The sequence below is a fragment of the Saccopteryx bilineata genome, chromosome 9 (assembly GCF_036850765.1).
Source record: "Saccopteryx bilineata isolate mSacBil1 chromosome 9, mSacBil1_pri_phased_curated, whole genome shotgun sequence".
NCBI lineage: Eukaryota > Metazoa > Chordata > Mammalia > Chiroptera > Emballonuridae > Saccopteryx > Saccopteryx bilineata.
In genome coordinates, this window is record NC_089498.1 from 10196259 (window position 1) to 10217575 (window position 21317).

The following is a 21317-nucleotide window of genomic DNA, read 5'->3' on the forward strand; positions in this document are numbered from 1 at the left end:
TACAGTGGATAGAGTGTCAACCTGGAATGCTGAGGTCCCAGGTTTGAAATCCTGAGGTTGTCAGCTTGAGCGCAGGCTCATCAGCTTGAGCACGGGGTTGCCGGCTTGAGCATAGGATCATCGACATGATCACATGGTCGCTGCCTTAAGCCCAAGGTCACTGGCTCGAGCAAGGGGTCACTGACTCAGCTGGAGCCTCCCCCACCCCTGTCAAGGCACATATGAGAAGCGATCAATGAACAACTAAAGTGAAGCAACTGCGAGTTAATGTTTCTCCTTTCTCTCCTCTTTGCTCTTCCTCTCTCTCTCTTTCTCTCCCTCTCAAAGAAAGAAAGGAAGAGAGAGAGAGAGAGAGAGAGAGAGAGAGAGAGAGAGAAAGAAAGAAAGAAAGAAAGAAAGAAAGAAAGAAAGAAAGAAAGAAAGAAAGAAAGAAAGAAAAGCTTCCCCTGGATAAGTGCTGGTTAGTAGAGGCTTGAAGGGTGGCACTGGGCTGGATAGGCAGGGCGGGGAGCCAGTGGTCTAGGAGCAGGCTGGGAGAGGTGTGGCCTGTGTCTCCATGGGGAGCTCTTGGGTGGGGCAGAGCCTGTCTGGACCACTCCCCCTGGGATGTGGGGATGTTGTACCCCTGGGATGCCTGGAGCAGCAGGTCCAGTCCCTACCCCTACCTGTGTCTCTGTTCTTGCTTTGTGGCCTGCAGGAGGCTGGATATTCTGAAAGCCCTGTGACCCCCTCCCAGTCCCCACTTCCCTGAACCCCATGCCTCCTGCATCCAGACAGCGTGGGCTGTTGCCTTGTTTTTATTGTGGGGGGTCCGTCTGGATCCAGACTTGAGGTGGGGCTTGAACTCAGGGAGGAGGCAGGAGTGAACTCGCAGTGTTCGTAATTACATGTGGGAAACAGCACCCCCTCCAAATGCCCTGGGGGCGCTACTGAGGCTCAGAGATACTCCCCCCTCCTCGCCCCCGCTGCACGCTAATCCAGGGGTCATGGATCAGCCCAGAGCCCGTGCGACCCTGGGTAGAGATGCAAAGCCCATGGAGGCTGAGGTGAGGGGCCAGGGGGTGCTCAGCACTCAGGGGGCCAATTCAGCTCCTGCATGGAAACCCAGGAATGAGAGAGGGAGGTGGCCGTCGCAGCTGCGGGGCCAGCCGGAAATGGTGCAAGAAGGACAGGCGGAGCCTCGCCCGCAGCCACCTGCCTGGACAGGCTCAGACTGGGAGCCTGGAGCCCTGGGAGGAGGTGGAAGGGGAGGAGGCAGCCCGTGCAGAGTCCGGCCAGGGGCCTGCTTAGACACGAAGGTAAGAAGCTGTTGCTCAGGGTGGGGGACCAGGTGGGAAAGGTCACTAGGGTGTGACTGGCCTTCTTGAACTTGGCTGACGCCAGGTCTAGTTCAGTGACCTGAAGGCAGGTGTGAGGCCCAGCTCTGAGCCTGCTCAGGCTTCTGGGCTGATCTGGGGGCCTTGGCTTTCTTAGGGCTGCCCCTTGCTGCTCCAGGTGTGAGCTGGGCATGCTCACGTGGTGGTCATCCTGGCCCAGGAAAGCTGGCAAGGTGGGAGTTGTGCCCCCAGTGCCCAGATGAGGGGACTGCAGACGAGTGAGGGCCAGGGCAAGGCCGGGCACCCTGGTGTTTGGATGGGCAGGCAGAGCCTGTGCTCAGAGCCTGTTTCCTGCTGGGATCCCATGATAAACCGGTTTGGGAGCAGGTTGGCCTGGGTTGTTTCACAGGACAAGGAGGAGGAAGGCAGCCTCCCCCCGTGAGCTGAGCAGCAGGGGCAGGGTCCAGGCCTGGGGTTGTGCCTGCCCAGCTGGCCAGCCCAGGGTCCTCGGCCTGTCTCCGGCCCCCTCACCAGGCAGCACAGCCCTTCCCACCCTGGCTTCGAGGGACAGGCAGTGAAAGTCAAGTTGCTTCCCGACTGGCCGCTTGCCCTCTCTGGGCCAGGCTGTTGTGATGAGACTCCGAAATGGTGGCCAAGGACAGGGAGCCACCATGGAGGAAAGCTCGGCTCCTGCCAGTGCCTGCTGTGGCCCTGGGCCAGGCCCTGCTTTGCTGGGCTGCTTCCTCCTCTATCCGGGGGAGGTGGGCAGGGGCAGCGGTCTGCAAACAGGGACTGGAGCAGCATCCCTGCAACCTGGGGCCCAGCCTCCCCCTGCGGCCCCCACCGGGCCAACCGGGTCTCCTGGCCTCACAGGGCAGCCTGGCGGAGGGGAGGGGTTGGCTGGCGTTGGTGGGGCCCTGGCACCTGGCCAGCTCTGCCCACACAGGGTAGCTCCCTGGGGTGTAGAGGCAGCAAAATGGGCCCCCCTACACATTCCCTTCGTTAATTAGGCCACCCCTGCTAATGAGTAGCTGTCATCCTTTCTCCATTACACCTCCTGAGCCATCTGGGCCGTAGCACTTAGCGGGAGACCCGGGGGCACCCTGGCTGCGGGCACAGGAGCGTGCAGAAGGCAGGGCTCCTGGTGGTGGTGGTGGGGGGTGCCTTTCTGAGCAAGGCTTTCCACCAAGGACATCCCACTCCAACTCTTTATTTACTGAAAGAGGAGTGGGGGCAGCCTGGTTTTCAGGTGGGGAAACTGAGGCACCCTCTTTAGATGCCCCCCCCTGCCCCGTGATCTCCGGCTGCCCACACCCTAACACAATTTGTTCTTTGCTGGGCACCAATCGGCACGCGTGCAGACGTAGGAATGGGGCACGCGGGGAGGTCAGTCACGATCATGGACCCTGCAGACCTTATGGCAGTCAAGTGAGATGGCGCATGGTCACCCTCATGACGAAGCGAAGGCTGCTCTTCCTGCCCATGCTGGGCTGCCCTGTGGGTAGGCACTAAATCTCTCTGGGCCTCACTTGTCAACCATGGCAGGAGAGTGACAATGCCTCACTGCCCTACCAAAGACACCCGGACCAAGTCTTGGACATCAGAGCAGCTGCCCCACAAACCTCACAGGCCAGGGCCCAGGGAGCCACTGACAAGAGCCGCTAACAGGGACACAGCCATGGTGATACCAGCAGTGGCTGGGATGGCCTGTCGGGGTCCTGTGTCCAGGAAGGGAGGCTCCTATGGAGAAACCAGAAGCCTCTTCCACTTCCTGTATTGGGGGAATTTGCATTTAAAAGAGAGCCTAAGATAGTGGCCGTGCCTGTTATTGTCTGACCTGCCAGACAGGTCTGCTGTCTCCACTGTACTCCTGTGGATGCTGAGGCACGGGCGGCTCAGATTTGGACAGTTTGATGCCGGGTCCTAAGCTGTGCTATTTTAAGGGCTTTGGGGAAATGCTGGGAGGAGTCTAAGTGGGGGAAGGGGCAGCTTGGAGCCTCCCAACCACCAGGTCTCTCTTAGACCTGAGCAGGGTGTCAAGGGTCCCCTTGGGAAGACCAGTCCAGCCATAGTCATACTCCAAGGAGGGGCTGCACTTCTGTCTGCAGAGGGTGAGCCCACCCAGCTCCAATCTTCTGAGCTGCAAAAGGGGCCCCGACATGTCTATGGCTAGGGCCTCACCTGAGAGACCCAGGCCTCTGGGTGCACGGCCTGGCACCTGCTCCCCACGGCTGACCGGCATGGGAACAGGGAGAGCGCTGGGCCCGTCTGTGGTGGGCCCATCCTTGTCCTGGTCTCAGGGACTTTGGAAGGCTGGGAGGAAAAAGTATGACCACAATGACCTTCCAGGCCTTTTCTGGCTGGATCCAACCCTCCTCCTAAGTGCGTGCAGGGGCCGGGCTGAGGGCAGACATTCCGTCATGCCAAGTTAGAGGGGGCGGATGCCCTGTCTACCTTCTATCTCGGGCGGCGAGGCACCCAGGCATGCCCGCCTGCTGGGAAGGTCAGCAGAGGCGGCCCTGGGAGGCTCAGTCGGCCTGAACTCTATCTAAGGACCTGTAGTCTCTAGTGCCCCCTCCTTCCAGCAGGACAGGAATAGGGTGACTATTGTGGGGGTGATGTCTGTCTGCCTGCCTGTCTGGGCTGGGCCCAAGGTCACTTCTTGTTGGCAAGTGGTCAAGATGCCATTGGAACCAGGAAGGAGGAGGCAACCAGCCTTCAAGTCAGATCTTGGACTTAAATCCTGTGTGACCTTGGGCTGGTACACCACCCTCTCTGAGCCTCAGTCTCCTCCTCCAGCCGATGGGACAAAGCTTCCTTCTTGACTTCCACACAATCGGTGCTCAATAGGGACACATGAGCTCTGGGTTTGAAAGCTTCAGGAGAGGGGCAGACAGAGGTCAGTGTTGGGGACACTTGTGTGCACACAGGAGTCTGGCTGGCATCAGGGAATGACTTGTCCTGCACAAGCCCCAGAGTTTTGGAACCTGATCCAGGTATATGTGGGCGGGGCCCCTTCCTGAGCTCCACCCCAGAGGGAGCCAATGAGGTTGAGTCTGTCCTTGGAGCTCCAAATAAGGTCTCAAAGACAGGCTTGGACCTGGGCCTTTCTTTCTATCGTTGGAGCTGCACCAATCTCTTGGACCCCAAGCCTGGGCTTGAATCTCCATTAGACTTGTCCCACTTTAATGGCTGACAATTCCTCTCGCTCTCCCCACATCTTGGATTTGTCAGGCTCTCTGCTTCTTCTCCAGCTGGGGGATGAGTGGAGGGTGGGAGAGGCAGGCGTAGGGCACAGGGCACACAGCTCCCTTTGTGACTGTGGCTGAGTCACATAGGCAATGCCATCCCCCTGGGCCCTGGGGCAGTGTGATGGGAGATGGCGTTATTGTGGGGCTGTGGCTGCCCCATGCCTGTGGCTGGGAACCGTTCCCACGGGAATGAATGTGGAGGAGGCTGGGAGCATTGGCTGAAAAGCATGTGGTCTGGGATCCCAGGACCTGGGTTCAAGTGCTGACTCTGCTGCTGATATGCTGTCAAGCTTTGGGAAGGTTGTCTCACTGAGCCTCAGTTTCCATTTTTGTGAAATGGGAACAGTTGTCATTTTTTTGTGGAAGAGCTGCTGGACATGAAAGTGCTTTGTAAACTGTGGAGTGCTAGGCTTTTTGGCAATTGTGTTGAATTTATGATAATCATAATGACATTGGCTCAATGTTTGTTGAGCACCTACCGTGTGCCAGGCATGGTGCTTAATGATTTACAAGGCCACTCAGCTTGCAAGGAGAGAAGCCAGGACTTGAGCCGCTCTTGTCCAATAGAAACTCACCGCCGAGCAGGCAGTGGTTGCTGGTGACCCTTCCTGCAGGCGGCCCAGCTCCGCATTGTTTGCCGGGCTGGTTCACACCCCGCTGGCTGGGGGCCTAGAGATGGAGAAGGGTTAAGGCTCCAGGAACAAGGCTGCGTCCTCCCCCTTGCCCGGGCCTCTGTCACAGTGGGCACCATGATCGCCCTGTCCTGGGGTCCACACGTGCCCCCAGCTCTCCTTCCTCCCTGGTGGCCCCATTTCTGTCTCCTTCGCAGATTGCTCTGAACAGTAAAATCCTTGCAGATGCATCAGGGGTGCCCATTCGTGCCTGGCAGTGAGCTTTTCGTATGTAGCCTTGTTTATTATTACCGATGGTGCTGTTATTGCCCCCAGTTGAGTCACCCAGCTGGCAGAGCCAGGAGTAGAAGCCACTTGACCTGAGCCCAGAGTCTGGGCTTCCGACCAACCTCTCAGCGGCAGCACGAACTCCTCTCCTCCATCCTTGACAGTGAAGGCCTTTCTGCATCCCCACCCTGTCTCTGGCCACTGTCACCTCCAGTAATGCTCGCCACCTTCTCTGGTCCTGGGGGACCCGAGCCCTTCACCCCGAGACCCAGCAATGTGTTTCCAGCTGCCTGTCAGGAGGCTGCCCCACATGTCAGGGCGTACCCCCACTCCACTGGGCCTGAGGGCAGCCTCCTCCCCGCCTCTCAGATCTGCACCCCATCCGGGGCCCCACCATGCTTTAGGGCGATTTCTGACACCTTTTCCGCTTATCGGCACATGTGTGGTGGGGGTCCTCACTCTGTTTTGTAGACCAAAGCTTGCTCTCCAGCCTCTCCTCTCTGCTTCCATATTTTCCAGTGGCCCGGCTGGACCACCCCCCCATTCCACCTCCCCATTGCTGGTACACGCCTCTGGAGTCCAGATCAGGGCATCCCCTGGAATCCCAGAGGCATCTTGTCCAAATGCATACTCTCACTCGGCAGGTCTGGGGCCCTCCTGAGATCCTGGGTTTCCAACCAGTCCTCGGGCCATGCAGGTCCGTGGCCCGCATTTTGCATGCTGCTCACAGACCCCTCCTCCACCAAACACCTTCCCTGGTTTCCCAGTGCCTTGGATGAAACCCCATTAAATGCAAGCTCCACGCTCTCAAAGTCTTCCAGAATCTGCCCCTTACTCCCCTATTAGATCCCATTTTCTTCCAAGAATGGCTCCCATGTCCCCTTTCTCTTCTCCACCTCCACGGATGCTGTTCCCTCCATTGGGAATGCTCTTCCGATTGGTCTCTGTTTATCGAAAGACCTCCTTCAAGACCCAGCTGGGACTCTGGGGACAGTGCACTTGGTTCAAACCCTGGCTCTATCCCTCACCCTCTCTGTGCTTCTGTCCTTCTACGCAGCGGAGACGTGACTGCTGTGAGAACCAGAGGTGGTGGCTTCGTGTGAGAACCACATGAAGAAGCTGAAGGGCTGGGCACCTAATGGGTGTTGGTTGGCGCCCACACATCGGGGGGCCCAGCGCATACCAGCTGCGCGTCCTTGGCTGCGTTACTTTGTTTCTAACGTGCCAGGGGGACCCGGCCGCAGGGGTGGGAGGATGGAATGAGACTGGCCCACGCAAAGCAGAGTGTCTTACACAGCGACCCTGATGGACAAAGCGGCTATTCTCAGTCGTTAGTGGGACTGATGACAGGCAGTATTGTGATTGATAAGAATTTATTTGGATTCTCTCCTTGGACTCCCAGAGGCTTCTGGGAGCTCTCTGGTGCTAAAACTCACTCCCTGATATCACCCCAATGTGAGTCAGACTCGGAGCTGGGGCCTGCTCCCTCTCCCCACCTTGGAGCTTGGCACAGTGCCCAGCACATAGTAGGTCTCTGAGAAGCCCGATGGTGGAAGGGCAGCCAGAGCTTGGTAACCTAACTCCTGCCCTGGCCAGGCTGCCTCACAGGCCTTGTCTATGTGGCCAGAGTGGCAGCTGGCTCCAGGCCTCTGCGTCCCTTGCTCGGGCACGCAGCTTGGCAGGACCCTGCCATGGGCTGACAGCAGCGCCTCCAGCTCTCCGTCTGTGCCCTGCTGGCCAGCACCCTCTGGGGTGTGTGCTGTTGGGGGGATGGCTGCCCTGCTGGCCTGGATCCAAGAGCACAGTTGGGATTTTAGCAGGAGGCCCAGCCCTGAAGGACAGACCTTGGGGAAACTGAGGCTTAAAAGTGGTGATTTGCCTGGGGACATGACATGTAAGGGTCTCTCCATCTTTTCCTGGATAACTTGCTTCTGCCCCCTTGTTTCTTGGTCCCTCAGTATGCGCCAGCCCTTCCCACCCTGATAATGAGGGTGACCACTGTGACCATGGGAGGGAACGGCAGGCCAACTGTCCACACTGCCTGCCTGCCCTAGGCGTCAGCCACAGCCTGGACAGCGGGGCTGACCGTGTGGCGAGCACCGCACTGCTCTCTGGAAGCTCTGCCCTGGGGGCCTCCTTGCACCCCAGTGGATAGCTTTACTGTGATTCTTCCCCCTGCAGCTTGGTCCCCTGGCCCCCTAGGCTGCCCAAACAGTTCCATTCATGCCAGGACAGGTGACTTTTCTCTTGTAGAGTAGGGACCTACAATGCCCTGAGCACCTGCTGTGTCCAGGCCCCACTCCGGACGTCTGGGGAGGCTGACTTTGTGAGTGACCAGGAGAGCCACTGTGGAGCCAGACCGCCCAGGCTCCTGTCCCAACTCCGCCACTTCTAGCTGTGTGACCTTAGGCAAGTTAATCCCCTTCTCTGGGCCTCATTTCTCTGTGTTGTGCTCTCCCTGCCTCATCACCACATTCACAGCAAATATTTCTTGAGGGCACTTCAAGCACCAGGCACTGGTCCGAGCAGCACGTTCACACACACACACACACACACACACGCCTCGTGCGCGATGGCAAGGGTGGGAGGGAAAAGTCTGGAATGTAGTAAATGGTCAGTGACTGTAATCCTCATTATTATCCTGTTATCGTCATCACTTAGCCTCATAATGTGGTGACATCCTTACAGCACCGGTGACTTGGCAACCGTTCATCCACGCTGTAGGGATGAGGGGAGGCCGGGAGTCCCCAGCCTGCAGGGTCCCCCTTAGCCGTCCAAGCCTCTGATTCCCAGAACCTCAGCATGGGGGCGGGCTGCTGACAGCGGCCCCGGACCAGACCAGAAATCCGGTGGGGGCATCGGCCCATTTTTCCAAGTTTCTCGCTGAGCTTTTGCAGGCGCGGGGCCTCAGCTTCCTCTTCGGCCCAGCAGATGGACTAAAGGGTGCCGTTTCCAGAAGCCTCTGGGGCCTCAGTACCCAGAGCTTGAGTCCTGGGATGTTGAAACTGTGTGTGCTTGGTCGGCACCGAGATGGGTGCCTTTCCTGGGAGGACTGAGTTCAGGGAAGACTCAATTTCAGGCGGCCAGTTGTGTGTGGACTGCCTGACTGCGTGCCAGGCACTTGATGCCCTCTACTCCTGTCCCCTACCCAGTGCCTTCTGCTCTGCTGGTCAGCACGGGCTCCTGCCTGCTGTCAAGGAGGGAGGCTGGACGCTCCTTCAGGAAGTGGCAGTTGTCGCCTGGGCCTGGGGGTGGGGGCAGCATCAAAGCGGCTTGTTGCCATAGCAACCCTGGCCTCTGCGGGAACTTTGGGGAGCAGAGTCCCGGGGAAGTGACAGATGGAGGGCGAGGAAGCAGGGTTATTCCTGGCCAGTGTCTGTCCGTCTGTCTGTCCGTGAAGTCTGGCACCTGTCTGCCTGCATGACGGGTGAAACTGAGGTGCCCCCTTTTCCGATGCTGAGTCATAGGTATCCCCCAGGGTCACCCTCTCAGCTCACAGACCTGCCCCCTCTCAGCCTCCCTCTGAGAAACCCATGAGTCACTTATGGTCCGTCATCCCCAGCCCAGCTCGGGAGGAGGGAGGAGTCCATCTGGGGCAGGAGGAGGCATCCCCCCACCAAACACACCCCAGCACTTCCCCCGGCTCCTCCTCCGCACTGGCTGCCTGCCTGCCCGCCAGCCTGCCCGCCCTGCCTGCGCAGCACAGGGCAGGGAACCTCCCGCACGCGTTCCCTCCGCAAGCGCCGCTCCCGCTCCCTCCGCAGCAGGACCACGCCGGCCGCTGGCCGGGTAAGCCTCGGAGGTGAATCGCAAACGGCAGCTCAGCTCCCTGATCTACTCAGGACCCTCCCTCTGGCACCAGGTACCAGATCGTGGAGGGAGGAGGGAAGGGGCGTGTGTGACAGAGCGGGGTGGTGGGAGAATGGGGAGTTGGGAGGTCTTCGAACCTCTGTGGGAGCTAGCCCAGAGGAGCATTGCTGTAGTGGGGAGGGGTCTCGAGAGTTGAGGGGAGATGGACAGGGTGGTAGATGCCTAGGAAGGGGACAGGGTCCAAGAGGATGACACCCTTCAGAACCGCTAGTCATTTGTTAGCTGGGGAAGCTGAGGCTCAGAGTGGCACAGTCGCTGGGCACAGTAAGCTGGGGTGGGCTCCGTCGGCTGTGAGATGACTGCTCACTCCTGCTCCCAGTGCACAGATGCGGGAACCAGAGCTCTAAGAGGTCGGGCGGCTTACCTAAGGTCACATAACAAGCCTGGGTCCAGCCTTGGAGATTCGAGGCTGCGCAGGGGCCGGCACCGGGAGCTGAGGGAAACTTCGCCCGCCCGCAGCTGCCCTGGGGCTGGGGCTGGGCTCCCAGTAAGCCAGGGGCAGTGGGGCCCTTTGTCATGCAGATATCTTTGGGGAGGACCTGGTCTTGGCTGTGGGGTTTGAACACCGGGGACCTAGGGCAACAGAATGTCCTGGGCAGATAGATGGGCTGTGGGCTAGAGAGCATGCCCCCGGCCCCTAACCACTAGACCCAGAGCTCCCACCTGCTGGGTACTGATAGGGACCTTCTCGCCCAGGGGCTGACCTGTTCCACCCTGGGGAAATTGTTGGTTCCTGTCCTCCCCGTCTCCCCCACCTTGTTGCTGAGTTGGGGTCTCCCAGGGCCCCACGGGCGGGGCTTGTGCTCATTTTACTGAGGAAGGTTGGAGGAGGCATGAGTACAGGACGGCCCCGCTCACCCCCACCGTGCCTGGAGCAGCTCTGGCCTGGGTGGGAGGGGTGAGTAGAAATAGATTTAACGGCCTTGGTGGCTCCAGAGGGCTAAGGAAGCTATACATATAAACATGTATTGAACACCTACTGCGTGCCAGGCCCTGTCCCAGAGGTGGGGGACGTGGTAGTGAATGGTGTCTGAGAACTCGCGGTCCAGACCCAGAGCCAAGCCCTCGACCTCACCTACCCTACACCCACCCCGTGCGCACCCCGAGGGCAGAGGGTTGGTTCTACTCTCAGAAGACTGAGTGGGAAGAAGTGTCTCCAGTCAGTGAGGTTCTCAGAGCCCAGACGAGGCCAGGATCCGGAGAGGGGCTGGGAGTCCAGGGAGGGGACTCGCTCCTGGGGCCAGACCTGACCCCCCTTTGCTGCTGGGACTCTGAGATACAGACCCACGTGCCTTGCCTCCCGCTCTGGGTCCTACTTGCCCGGATGCTAAATGGGTGTGTGAGGTGGTAATAGCTCCCTGCATCCCGTGGTCCTGGGGCCGGCTCCTGGCTCCCGGGAGTGTCAGGTCACGGAGGACACTCCTGCAGGCGTGGTCTGTGAGGGAGAGACCTTGCACGGCAGCCTGCATTGTTGTTGCCCTGGGCCACTGGGCAGGGGCCGGTCAGCCTGTCTGGGATGCTCGAATCTTGTCAGGGACACAAACAAACAAGGCAGTTGGGATCTGAGGCTGAGCAGTGAGATAAGCTTGCTGGTGGAGACGGGGAGAACTTTCTGACCCTGGAGGACTGGGATGCTCAGCAGAGGACGTCTCGGCTGGGCTTGGGGACTGGTGAGAAGGGCGAGGAGGGTGGGAGGTGTGTGTGTGTGTGTGTGTGTGTGTGTGAGAGAGAGAGAGAGAGAGAGAGAGAGAGAGAGGGAGGACAGGGTGTGGGGGCATTCCTGGCAGAGGAAACGGCATGGGAAAAGGTTTGGGAATGGTGAGAGCCTTGGGGGGTGGGGCAGGTGATGGCACCAGAGACCTGGCATGGGTCATGTCATGGGGACTTAAGTGCCAGGTCTGGAGGTTCTAATCTACTCGGGGGAGGGGGAGAAGGGATGGTAGGTTGACTCTGGCAGCACGGTAGGCAGAGGCAGGCTGGGACCCCAGCAGAAGGGGGAGGGCAGGGTTCCTGGCATGAGGCTCAAGGCTCGTGCTTGGGGGACAGTGTGTGGGCAGTGGGAGCCGTGCGCTTCAGGGATGTGGGTGGGCTTCTACATGGCAGCGGTGAAGAGTGATGTGCAGAGCTGCTGAGGGAGTGAGGGGAATGTGGCAGCATAGTCTCAAACCCCAGTGCCACCCGCCCTCAGAGCTTGACCGGGCTCTGCTCCCCCGGCCCCAACCGGGGCGGCTCTGTGGACCCCTCCTTCTGACTCACAGCAGATGGGACATCATGTGAGCAAGCCTGGCAGTGGGGGGGAGGGGACCAGGGCCCCAGGGAACAGGCAGATGGCAGGTGGGGGGCGCGTGGTTGGCACAGAGGGGCCTCTCAAATGCGGTGGGGCGGGGTCCTGGCTGGGCTCTGCCTCCCGGGCTGGCCCTCTGCCTGTCTGGTCCTCATGCCCCACCTGGAGGTCCTGAGGTTCCTGGGAGCCCTGCAGATTCTGGGCTCAGGCCTGGGCTGCCGGGCAGAGGGGCCACGGGTGGGGAAGGAGCCTGGGACACACACTGTCTGACCCCTGCTCAGTTCCAGCCGGCCCGTCACAGGTAGGCTGAGGCCCCTCCCAGGCCCCTCAAGCCCCAGGCTCTCCCTGGTTCCCTGGTGGCCCAGCCCGGGCTCGCACAGCCCTTCCCTGCCCTCAGAGCCTGTCGGCCTGGCTCAGTGCTTTGCACGCGCCTTTACTCCTGCGAGGCAGGGGTCGTGCTGAGCCCACTTAGAGACGAGCACACTGAGGCGTGGGTGCCCTGTCGTGTTTGTGGCTCCAGAGTCGGTGCTCTTGTCCAGGAGCCCTCCTGTCCCCTCCATGGAGGGGGCTCCTCGGTCAGGCTAGGCTCTGTGCTGGGCGCCCCTGTCTGGAACCGCATCATTGCCGCTGCCCAAATCCTCTAGGACCCACAGAGAGAACACGGCCACTTTCCTGAGTAGAACCCTGGCTTTGTTCTTGTCTAGTTGTGTGAACTTGGGCGTCTGCCTCAGTTTCCTCCTCTGGAGAAAATCGATCCCGACAGTATTTATGTCAGGTGCTGTTGTGAGGGTGAAGGGCTGCTGTACTGAAGCCTTTAGACCAGCCCTGCCTTGTATAAATATTAGCCTTATCACGATTGCCCCACTGGGCAGATGGGCTCACTGAGGCCCAGGGATATCTTGGAACAGCTTGGGGGACTTCCTCCAGCGCCCCCACCCCGGGCTCTGGGGAAAGCCCCATCCTAGCCTGAGTTGTGCATCAGCGGGGGGCCCACGGGGTGGGCCTGCCGGAGCTCCTGGGCTGATACCGGCTCAGGCGGTTTGTGGTGAGTCCCAGGCAGGCGGAGATCAAAGCTGAGGCCTGGAGGAGCTGGCACAGCTTCCGGGAATGAGGGGACCGGCCTCTGCATTAGCGGGAGATGGCCTGGGGGTGGGGGCCTCACTGTCCGGAAGCCTGCCCAGCTCCAGTCCCCTAAAAGGCTGCAGGTTCTGCAGCTAATAGCTCCATTGTGGCTCCCCAGGCTCAGGGCCACTTAACCCAACTCCGAAACAGCAGCAGTGAGAGACGAGAGTGGCCTGTGCTATCCCTCAGTCCCCTCCCTCCTGCCCTCAGGCAGAGCTCTGCCTCTCTTCTCCCAGAAGCCCTGGCCTCAGCGCGCTGGGGGAAGCGGGGCTCCTAGCCTGCTGCCCAGCGTTCCAGCCGCCTGGACCTCAGTGCCCTTACCTACACGTGGGGAGGAGAGCATCACCTCGGGCAGGGCTATTGCTGGAATTTGGGGCAATTGATCTCTGCAAAAAGTGGACTGACTTAGCACACCTGTGCACCGCCGAGAGGTCTTCCTTAAACCTCAGCTGAAGGTTTTGTCTTCAGAGCCGTGGGGTGGTTGGGTTAGAACTAAGTTCCAACCCTTGGGAAGTGACCTCGAGTGAGTAGCTTAAAACCTCTAAGCCTCATTACTTAGGCTGTGAAATGGGGATGAAGATGAGACCCCTGTGGGGATTAATTGAGACAGCTGTGTGCTGTGAAGCCCATGGGCTGGGAGAACCTTCCCAGCTGTTCCGGACCTCTGCTGCCCCATCGCCCAGCTCGGCTGTTCCCTGGGAGAGGCAGCGCAAGGTGGGCAGAGCCCCGGGGCTGCTTGGCTCTGCCCCAGCTCCACCAGCTGTGTAAATTTGGACAGGTGTCTTAGCCTCTCTGTGCCTTCTTTTCCTCGCCTGTAAGATGAGGATGGTAACCTCACTGTGAGAAGGTTCAGTGAGCCACCACATCTTAAGTGCTGAGTGTAGTGCCTGGCACACTGTAGGTGATGTTGTCATTGTCACTGTTCTGGGCCAGCCCCGAAGCCCTTCTGTCAGAGAGCAGCAGCGAGTTTATCCCCGAGCAATGGCCCTGTCCTCCCAACGATGTCACTGGGAAAGGCACCAGAGAACCTGCTGCCATGAGCAGTCTCATCCAATGGGGTCTTGATCTGCTGGCCTGAGTTGGTGTCCAAGCCTGGGACTTCCTCCTGCTCCCTGAGACCCAAGGCCTGCCCGGCCCGGCCACTATCCCGGGCCTGCGGGTCAGACCTGAGCTCAAGTCGGGTTAGTTTCCTAGGGCAGCACGCTTTGGTCACTTCTCTACTGGGACGAGTCCCCTTGGGCCCTAATGGCCGACCCTTTCTGGGTCCCTGGTCAGTCTGACCCTCAGGGTGTGGCTCTGTGGCTGGCATCCTGGGTCTCTGACTCTGTGGCAGGGGCGACAACTGCCCAGACCCACCTGCTTCGTTGGTAACAAATGCATGGGGTAAACCCAGGGGCTGTTTGGGGCAGCTGAGTCATGCTTGGCCCAGTGCCCTCTACCCACTGTGTCTCTAGCTGTGTCACCATCTGGACACGAGTCTCACCCTTGAGGCAATTCGTAACCCAAGTGCCTACCCCTGGTGCTACTGCTCCACTGCCGACAGAGACCCTCGTTCAGTCCCAGCTGCTGTGAGTCCTCCGAGATTTAAATTCTTCTCCTTCTTTCACAGATGAGGAAGCAGGTCCCAGGTCCCCAGTTCAGCTGGAGGTCCGGGGAGCCTGAATCCGGGTCTCCTTCCTTTGAGCTGGGACCTTTTCCTCGGGCCACTGAAATGGTATTCTCAGTTGCAGTAGTGAGTTCACCGTCTCTGCAGGTGTTTGAGTTTTGCCGGGCGTTGTAGAGGGCACTTGGGCATCATGTGGGGTTCTTCAGGGCTCCTTCCAGCCCTGAGCTTCTCTGTCCCTGGGGGACAGGGACACCCAGCTCCCACATTCTTGCCAGGGATCAAGCCCCGGACAGTGCGTTGGTCACTGGGGCAGCATCAGGCGGTGGTCGTGGGCAGGTGGTGCCCCCATCTAGAAACCCTCTCTGTAACCTTGCCCCTCACCATGCCTGGGTTTCCGCCATTAGTGCCACCCAATTACATCACGGGGGCTCCTACTAGTCTGCTAGTAACTCGGAGAGCTAGTGGGAAACAGAGGGAGAGAGGGTCTCCGGGGTGTGGGACTGGGGTGGCGCTGGAGGGTGCAGGGAAGGGCGGGGAAGGGGACACCCACCTCCTGCGTCATCACCATGGAGCTCTCCCTGACCCAGTGAGTCTGTACCTGGGTGGGGGCGACCCTCACCTTGAGCCACTGCCTCTCCCACCGACCTGCATGTGACATCGCCTTGGAGAGCCATGGCTGTGGGCAGGGCCGGAAGGAATCCTCGTGTGGTTTTCTCAAAGCTGTACTTATCCTATGTCCGTGATGGTGCCCGCTGCACCCTCCCTGGCTCCGCCACCTGTGTCCACACCCCAGACCAGATGGGCAGGGTCTGGTCTCCAGCTCCTGTCTGGGAGTGGAGCGTGCCCGGGTCCTGGTGCCCGGACTGGGGAGGGGCAGCCGGGCCTGGGTGCAGCCGCCCATCGCCAGCTGTGGTGGAGGTGGGGGACAGCAATACCTCCCTGTGGGAACCCCGCGGCAGGTGCCAGCACGCCTTGGGGTCCCCCAGCTCTCCCAGCTCGCTTTGGGGAACCAGAAAGGGGGGCTGCAGTAACCGCCATCCAGGCAGAATGGGGACCTACATGTCCACCTCCCGGAGGACAGAAAGAAGGCTGACACGCTGGAGTCGGCAAATGCACAGAAGGCTGGGGTGCCGGAGGTGGAGGGAGTGCAGTGGGGTCACCAGCTTGTTGTCCTGGTGGTCGTGCTGCCCCCGAGCCCGTTATCTGACTTATCAACCGAGCCTGGTCGTTTTGTTTCCCACGTCCACTCTGGTCAGCAGTGTGCTGGTGGTTAAGTGAGGACCGTCAATCTCTCTGGCAGAGACTTGGCTCTGGGCAGCTGTGAGCTACGTGCTACTGTAGGTATTTTTATTATCACAAGAGCTTAGTGACTGTGGGTGGGGCCCGGGACTCTGCCTCTGTTTCTCTCTGTGTGGCTGCCGCTGGTGAGCACCAAGTGTGTGTAGAAGGCCGGGGCGCCCCATCTGTGCCCTCCCCTGGCTCCCCTGAGCCGCAGCCCCCTGCCAGCCTCTTTTAAGCACAGAATCTTTTGATCCGACAGCGACTGCCTTCTCTGGCCCAGTAGCCCTGGAATCTTTTCCAGGACAAGGTTCTACCGAGAACAGCAACTCCTTTCTTTGCTTTCTCTTCCGCTTCCTCCGGGGGCCAAAAATAGTGCCTGAATGGGACACAGCTCTGGGCCAGCAGCAAGACAATAGCCACCTCCTGACTGAGGCAGGCCGCCTGGCTCTGGTCCATTGGTGGGGGCGGAGGTGTGGGGGTGCATGGGCACTCCGGCCCCATGGCCGCCAGCTCCTGCTGTCTTTCCCATGACCTCTGCCAGAAATCATCCCAAATTCCCTCGGCCTGTGATGGCCCTACGTGTTCTGGGAAAGTGCTTGTAGCTGCTTGGCGGAGACCCTGGGCCCTCAGCCCCCTGAACAACCCACACTGTCTCCCGATCTGCCGCTGGTCTGCAACCGAAGGCCGTGGTGGGGGTGCCCGCCCTGGTTCTCTTCTGTGCCCTCTCTGGCATGTGGAGGCCACCCCATAGCTCTGATTTTCTTTTCCTTTTGACTCAGTGGGACTTTTTAGAGGTCAAAGGGATGTGCCCTCCGGAAAGGAAGTGAGTTCCCTGTCACAGAGGTGATCGAAGTGAGCTTGGCTGTGCCTCGGCTGGGGGCCAGCATTAGTCAAGCATCAGGTGGACATTTGGTCTCCAAGTCTTCATGTCTCAGAGGAGATCTTGGTTTGAATTCCATATCCCTTCTCTCACCAGCATGGTGGCCTTGAGCAAGTCATATCATTTCCCTGAGCCTCTGTTTCTTTCCCCATCTCTAAGATGGGTTCAACAGGGCTAACTTCTCAGAGTGATGGAAATGGACCTCAAAATGCTCAGTGTAGTGCCTGGCGTATAGATGGGGTTTCAGAAGCTTGGCCTCTATTCTCCTCCCTCCCAGGACTGGCACTTACTCCAGGACACGAGAGGAAGCTCTGACCCAGTCTTGGCCTCCAAGGAGGTCTGAAAAAAAAAACACAAAACACCCAAAAAACAAAAACAACAAGGGGAATCACCAGCCCCAGGGATCACTCAGAAGGAAGATTCCTGGTAGGCTGTGGCAATCTAAGAAGGCTTCCTGGAAGAGGTGGCTCTTTAAGAAGCTTCCAGGGCCCAGGCAGGGTAGCTCGGTTGGTTAGAGCATCTGCAGCTAGCAAGTGCAGAGGTTGCTGGTTTGATCCCCAGTCAGGGCACGTACAGGAACCGACGATCCCGTCTCTCTCCTGCTCTCTCCCTTCCTCGCTCTGAAAATCAATAAAATAAACATTAAAAATAATAAAATAATAATTAAAAAGAAGAAGAAGAAGCTTCCAGGAAAGTATGATGCACATTCTGTATTCATGGAGCCAGTGGTGGGGATCAGAGAAGTGAAGTGTGCAGCCTGGGCTGAGGTCAGGGCCACAGGCTGGCAGCCTCTAGAGGCAACTGCAGCTGACAATAGGCATTTTGGGTCACCGGGTTAGCCCCCCAGTGGGTTCTAAAGGGATTTGGGTTCCAAGTTAATGGTGACAAACGTAGACAAGTGCTCTCCATCACCTGCAGCCTTAAACCCTGCCCTCCCTCCTGCCAGCGCCCAGCCTGGCCTGGCCAGCATCCCAGTCAGGGGACTTGGGTAGGGACAAGTTAAGGGGACTGAGCTGTGTTGGGTCGGAGCCGGGCAGTGACGTAGTTTCTGAAGCTGCCAACGGTTGCCAGGGGAACAGTTGCCAAGGGCTGCTGTCACCTGCGCCCCTTCTCCCGCGCTGGCTGGCGGGCTGGCGGGCTGGCCCATCTTCCCTGCTACTACCCCCTTTGTCTGAAGCTCCGTGAGGGGAGGGGGCAGGGGCTGAGGGGGCTGGGCTTCAAAGTCCCCCTCTGGCCTCTCGCACTGGGGAGAAACTGACCAGCACCCCAGAGGCTGCAGACGAGGTGAGCCCTGCACCCCTTCTCCCACGCAGCCCACCTTCCCTGCTGCCCCCTTTGTCTGAAGCTCCGGGAGGGGAGGGGGCAGGGGCTGAGGGGGCTGGGCTTCAAAGTCCCCCTCTGGCCTCTCGCACGTGGCGGGGGGGGGGGGGGGAACTGACCAGCACCCCAGCGGCTGCAGCCGTTAGACAGCGTGAGCCTCGGCTCGCTTGTTCAAGCCCTTTCTGTATCTATAGCCCACTTGATTCCATGGAGCTGCAGTCCAGGTAGGATCCTTCCCTGCAGTCCGCCTCCCCTCCTCCTCCATCCTGCTCACTCCTGGTCCTGCTCCCCCTCCTCCCCCTCTTTCCCACCCCTTCTTTCCATTCCCTTCTTCTGCCCTCTCCTCCCCTCCCGTCTAGCTTTCTCCTCTCCTTTCTCTTCCCTCCATCTCTCCATTTCCCCCCACACTCCCCCTCCCTCTCTCTTTCCTCCTCCCTCTTCTCACCACTGATGATGAGGCTGATGGGTGGGCTGGCCACGGGGCGGGGTGACATGGGACCCTGGGGGAGTCATAGATGCTACTGTGAGGGGAATCGGTTTATTAACCAGCCCTAAGAATAGCGAGGAAGTGGTTGGGGTGAGGTCCTCACATCACACACCCCTTCCCTTCCCTTTCCAGCTAAAATTGTTTTCTGCACCGCAATGGTCAAAGACAAGCCTCTGAGGGTAGGGTCCAGGGCCTGCAGAGGATGGCGCACAGAAACTGAGCTGGGAAGAGGCCCCCTGGGGGGTTCTGACGGTCCCTAGGACCAGGGCCCTGGGGGACTATTCAGCTAACCCCGAGGGGATGCAGTGTTTGAAGCAACTTTTATTGTGAATTTTACTCACAGTGAGGTAAGGTCAATGGGAAAGGGCAGCAAAATCAAGGGCATGAGTTCTGGAGCCGTGGGGGCGTGGTGTGGGGGTGGCCCTAGGGTCGCGTCTCAGCTCCACCTCTTGCTAGCTGCCTGTGACCTCCAGCAGGTAACTCGGACCTGCTGGGGCCTCAGTTGTCTTATTTGTTATTGTCTCATGAGGTCTGGGGAGGATTAAATGTGTTAGCCTGCTTAAAGAACTTAGAATCAAGTCTTGCATTTCCCAAGAACTTAATTAACGTTGGAGGTAGTGAGCACCCGGCCCATGGGGTGTGCAAGCAGCGGTGGACCCGGCGAGGCTGGGCCGCGGGCTCAGGGAGCTGGATGGGATCTTGGTCCGCCCTTCCCTGGAGGGGCTCCAGGCACAGTGTCCCCAGACTTGAGCCTTGAGCCCTAGCCTGGCCCAGGCCCAAGCCCTCGTTGGGGGGACGCCTGGCTGTGTGTCCAGTCTGCCCCTCAGCCAGGGACCAGGGGCCTGGAGGAAGAGGAAAGAAAGGGAGGGTTGGTGGCGGACCTTGGGAAGGGACACGAAGGGCCCTGCACTCCAAAGACAGGTGATCAGCTGGGCGGGCGCAGGGCAGCCGAACTGCCACCCCCAGAAAGCCGGCGGGGAGGTAACTGGGCTGAGCCTGTGGGCCTGCCATCAGCCTCGGGCAGTGCGGGTGCACAGATGGGGAAGGGGAACTTCAGCCAGACAGCTGAGGTCCGACTGTGGTTTGACAGAGAAGGGAGTCCGGCCGGGATGGAGGGGGATGATCCGTACTCTCTGACTTGGCTGCCAGCTGGGAGGTAAGCCCTGCCCTTCCTTGTAAGCCCCCGGAGGCCCTGGGCTACTGAGAAGGCAGGCAGGGGACAGGGATCATAGTTACTAACTTCACAGAAGAGGAAGATGAGGCCCAGACGGAAGACAGACAGGCCCGAAGGCCCAGGGACAGCTAGCTGCTGAGCTGGCTCTGGACCTTGTGTGTCTGACTCCCGCCACCTCTGCTACGAGCAGGGGCATTCCTGGGCAGCTGCTGACTGGTGTGTGCCCTGGGGGTGGGGATCGCGCTGTGGGGGACTTGGCCGGGGCTGCCGACTGGCCTAGAGAGTGGAGCTGACCGGGACTGGCACCCAGCCCCTGGACTGCTCATGCAAAACCCCGGTGCTGAGCCCCACCCCAGGCTCGGCCAGATCTGGGACCCCTCCTAGGGACCCCCCTGGGATTCTTCCTCTTCCCTTAGGGTCTACATCACTTCAATCCACTCTATAATCCCCTCCTTTTGGGGGGTATTTTTCCAAAGTGAGAAGCAGGGAGGAGGCAGACAGACAGACAGACTCTCGCATGCACCCAACTAGGATCCACCCGGCATGCCCACCTGGGGGCGATGCTCGGCCCATCTGGGGAGTTGCTCCACTGCAACTGGAGCTAATCTAGCACCTGAGGCGGAGGCTATGGAGCCGTACTCAGCGCCCGGGCCAACTTTGTTCCAATGGAGCTTTGGCTGCGGGAGGGGAAAAGAGAGAGATAGAGAGAAAGGAGAGGGGAAAGGGTTGGAGAAGCCGATGGGCGCTTCTCCTGTGTGCCCTGGTCAGGGATTGAACCCGGGACTTCCACACACCTGGCCAACGCTCTACCACTGAGCCAACCAGGCAAGGCCACTCTAGAACTCTAAGAGACTTTGATTCTCAGCTCCTGCATCCTCATATTCTTTCTTTCTCTCTCTTTCTCATTCCCTCCCTCACTCCCTCTCTCCTTCCCTCCTTTTTCCCCTCCCTCTCTCCCTCCCTTCCTCCCTCTCAGTTCCAACATTCTAAGTGTCTCAGCTGCTTGAGGCAAGGCTGAGGGCCCAGCTGTCTGTGGTTGACTTTAATGGAATAGCCAACCTGGAGACAGGGCTGGCAGTGCCCTTTCCCCAAGAGCTGGTGATGCTGGCCGAAGGGAGGTGGGATGGGGCTGAGTATACCCCAGGCTCCCTGGGGCCTCTTGCCTGGAAGTGTCAAGGATGATGATGAGGTGCCCTGGGGACCATCACAGCCTAAATGGCTCCTACAGCCCATCTTGTGCTAGCTAATGGCCTCTGGGACAGCTCAGAGGGCAGGGGAGGGGGCTGGAGGCTGGGGGGGGGGGGGGAGGCCGACAGGCTTCATGTCTGTGTGGTGTCAAGATTTCTGAGAGCTTTATCTTCATGTTGGTCATGATTGTCCGTGCAAAAGGAAGGATGCACCACCATGTCGGGCTGGGAAACTGAGGCCAGCCACGCTCTGCGGGTTTTCTTCCTGCAGGACTTGTCAGAACCTATGATGTGCTGCTAATAATATACAAGACCAAGTGTGGCCAGCAGGACTTCTCCAACTTGGGGAAATAGTCCCTCTTAGAAAGTGCTCTGGCGCCTTACCCCGTGGGAAGTTCCGGGAGGCAGTCACGGAGAAGGGAAGGGACTCCAGAAACCACAGTGGCTAAAGGCATGGGCTTCAAGGCTGCATGGTCTTGGACTTGAGTCCTGGTTGGGCTACTTACTTGCTGTGAGATCTTGAGCATTACTCAACCTCTTTGGACTTTAGTCTCTTTATCTTTAAAGTAGGGATATAACAGCATTTGCTTCATGGAGTTATGATGAGGATTGAATGGTAGTTTGTGGAAGAGCTTTGCAG

At 59.2% G+C, this 21317-nt stretch overlaps 1 protein-coding gene across 4 annotated transcripts in view; it reads left to right on the forward strand.

Annotated features, from left to right (window-relative positions):
- The first annotated feature begins 438 nt into the window (after positions 1–438).
- Positions 439–21317, forward strand: part of ADGRG1 (adhesion G protein-coupled receptor G1) — a 38137-nt gene continuing 17258 nt past the window's right edge. Inside the window, exon 1 of one of the 4 annotated variants that reach the window (XM_066242768.1) lies at positions 439–460. The gene's annotated coding sequence lies outside the window, so the exon portion shown is untranslated. Of the gene's footprint in view, positions 461–1171; positions 1299–9156; positions 9329–10843; positions 11007–21317 lie in introns of those variants that run through there. The other 3 variants (XM_066242765.1, XM_066242766.1, XM_066242767.1) reach the window with 3 other exon arrangements.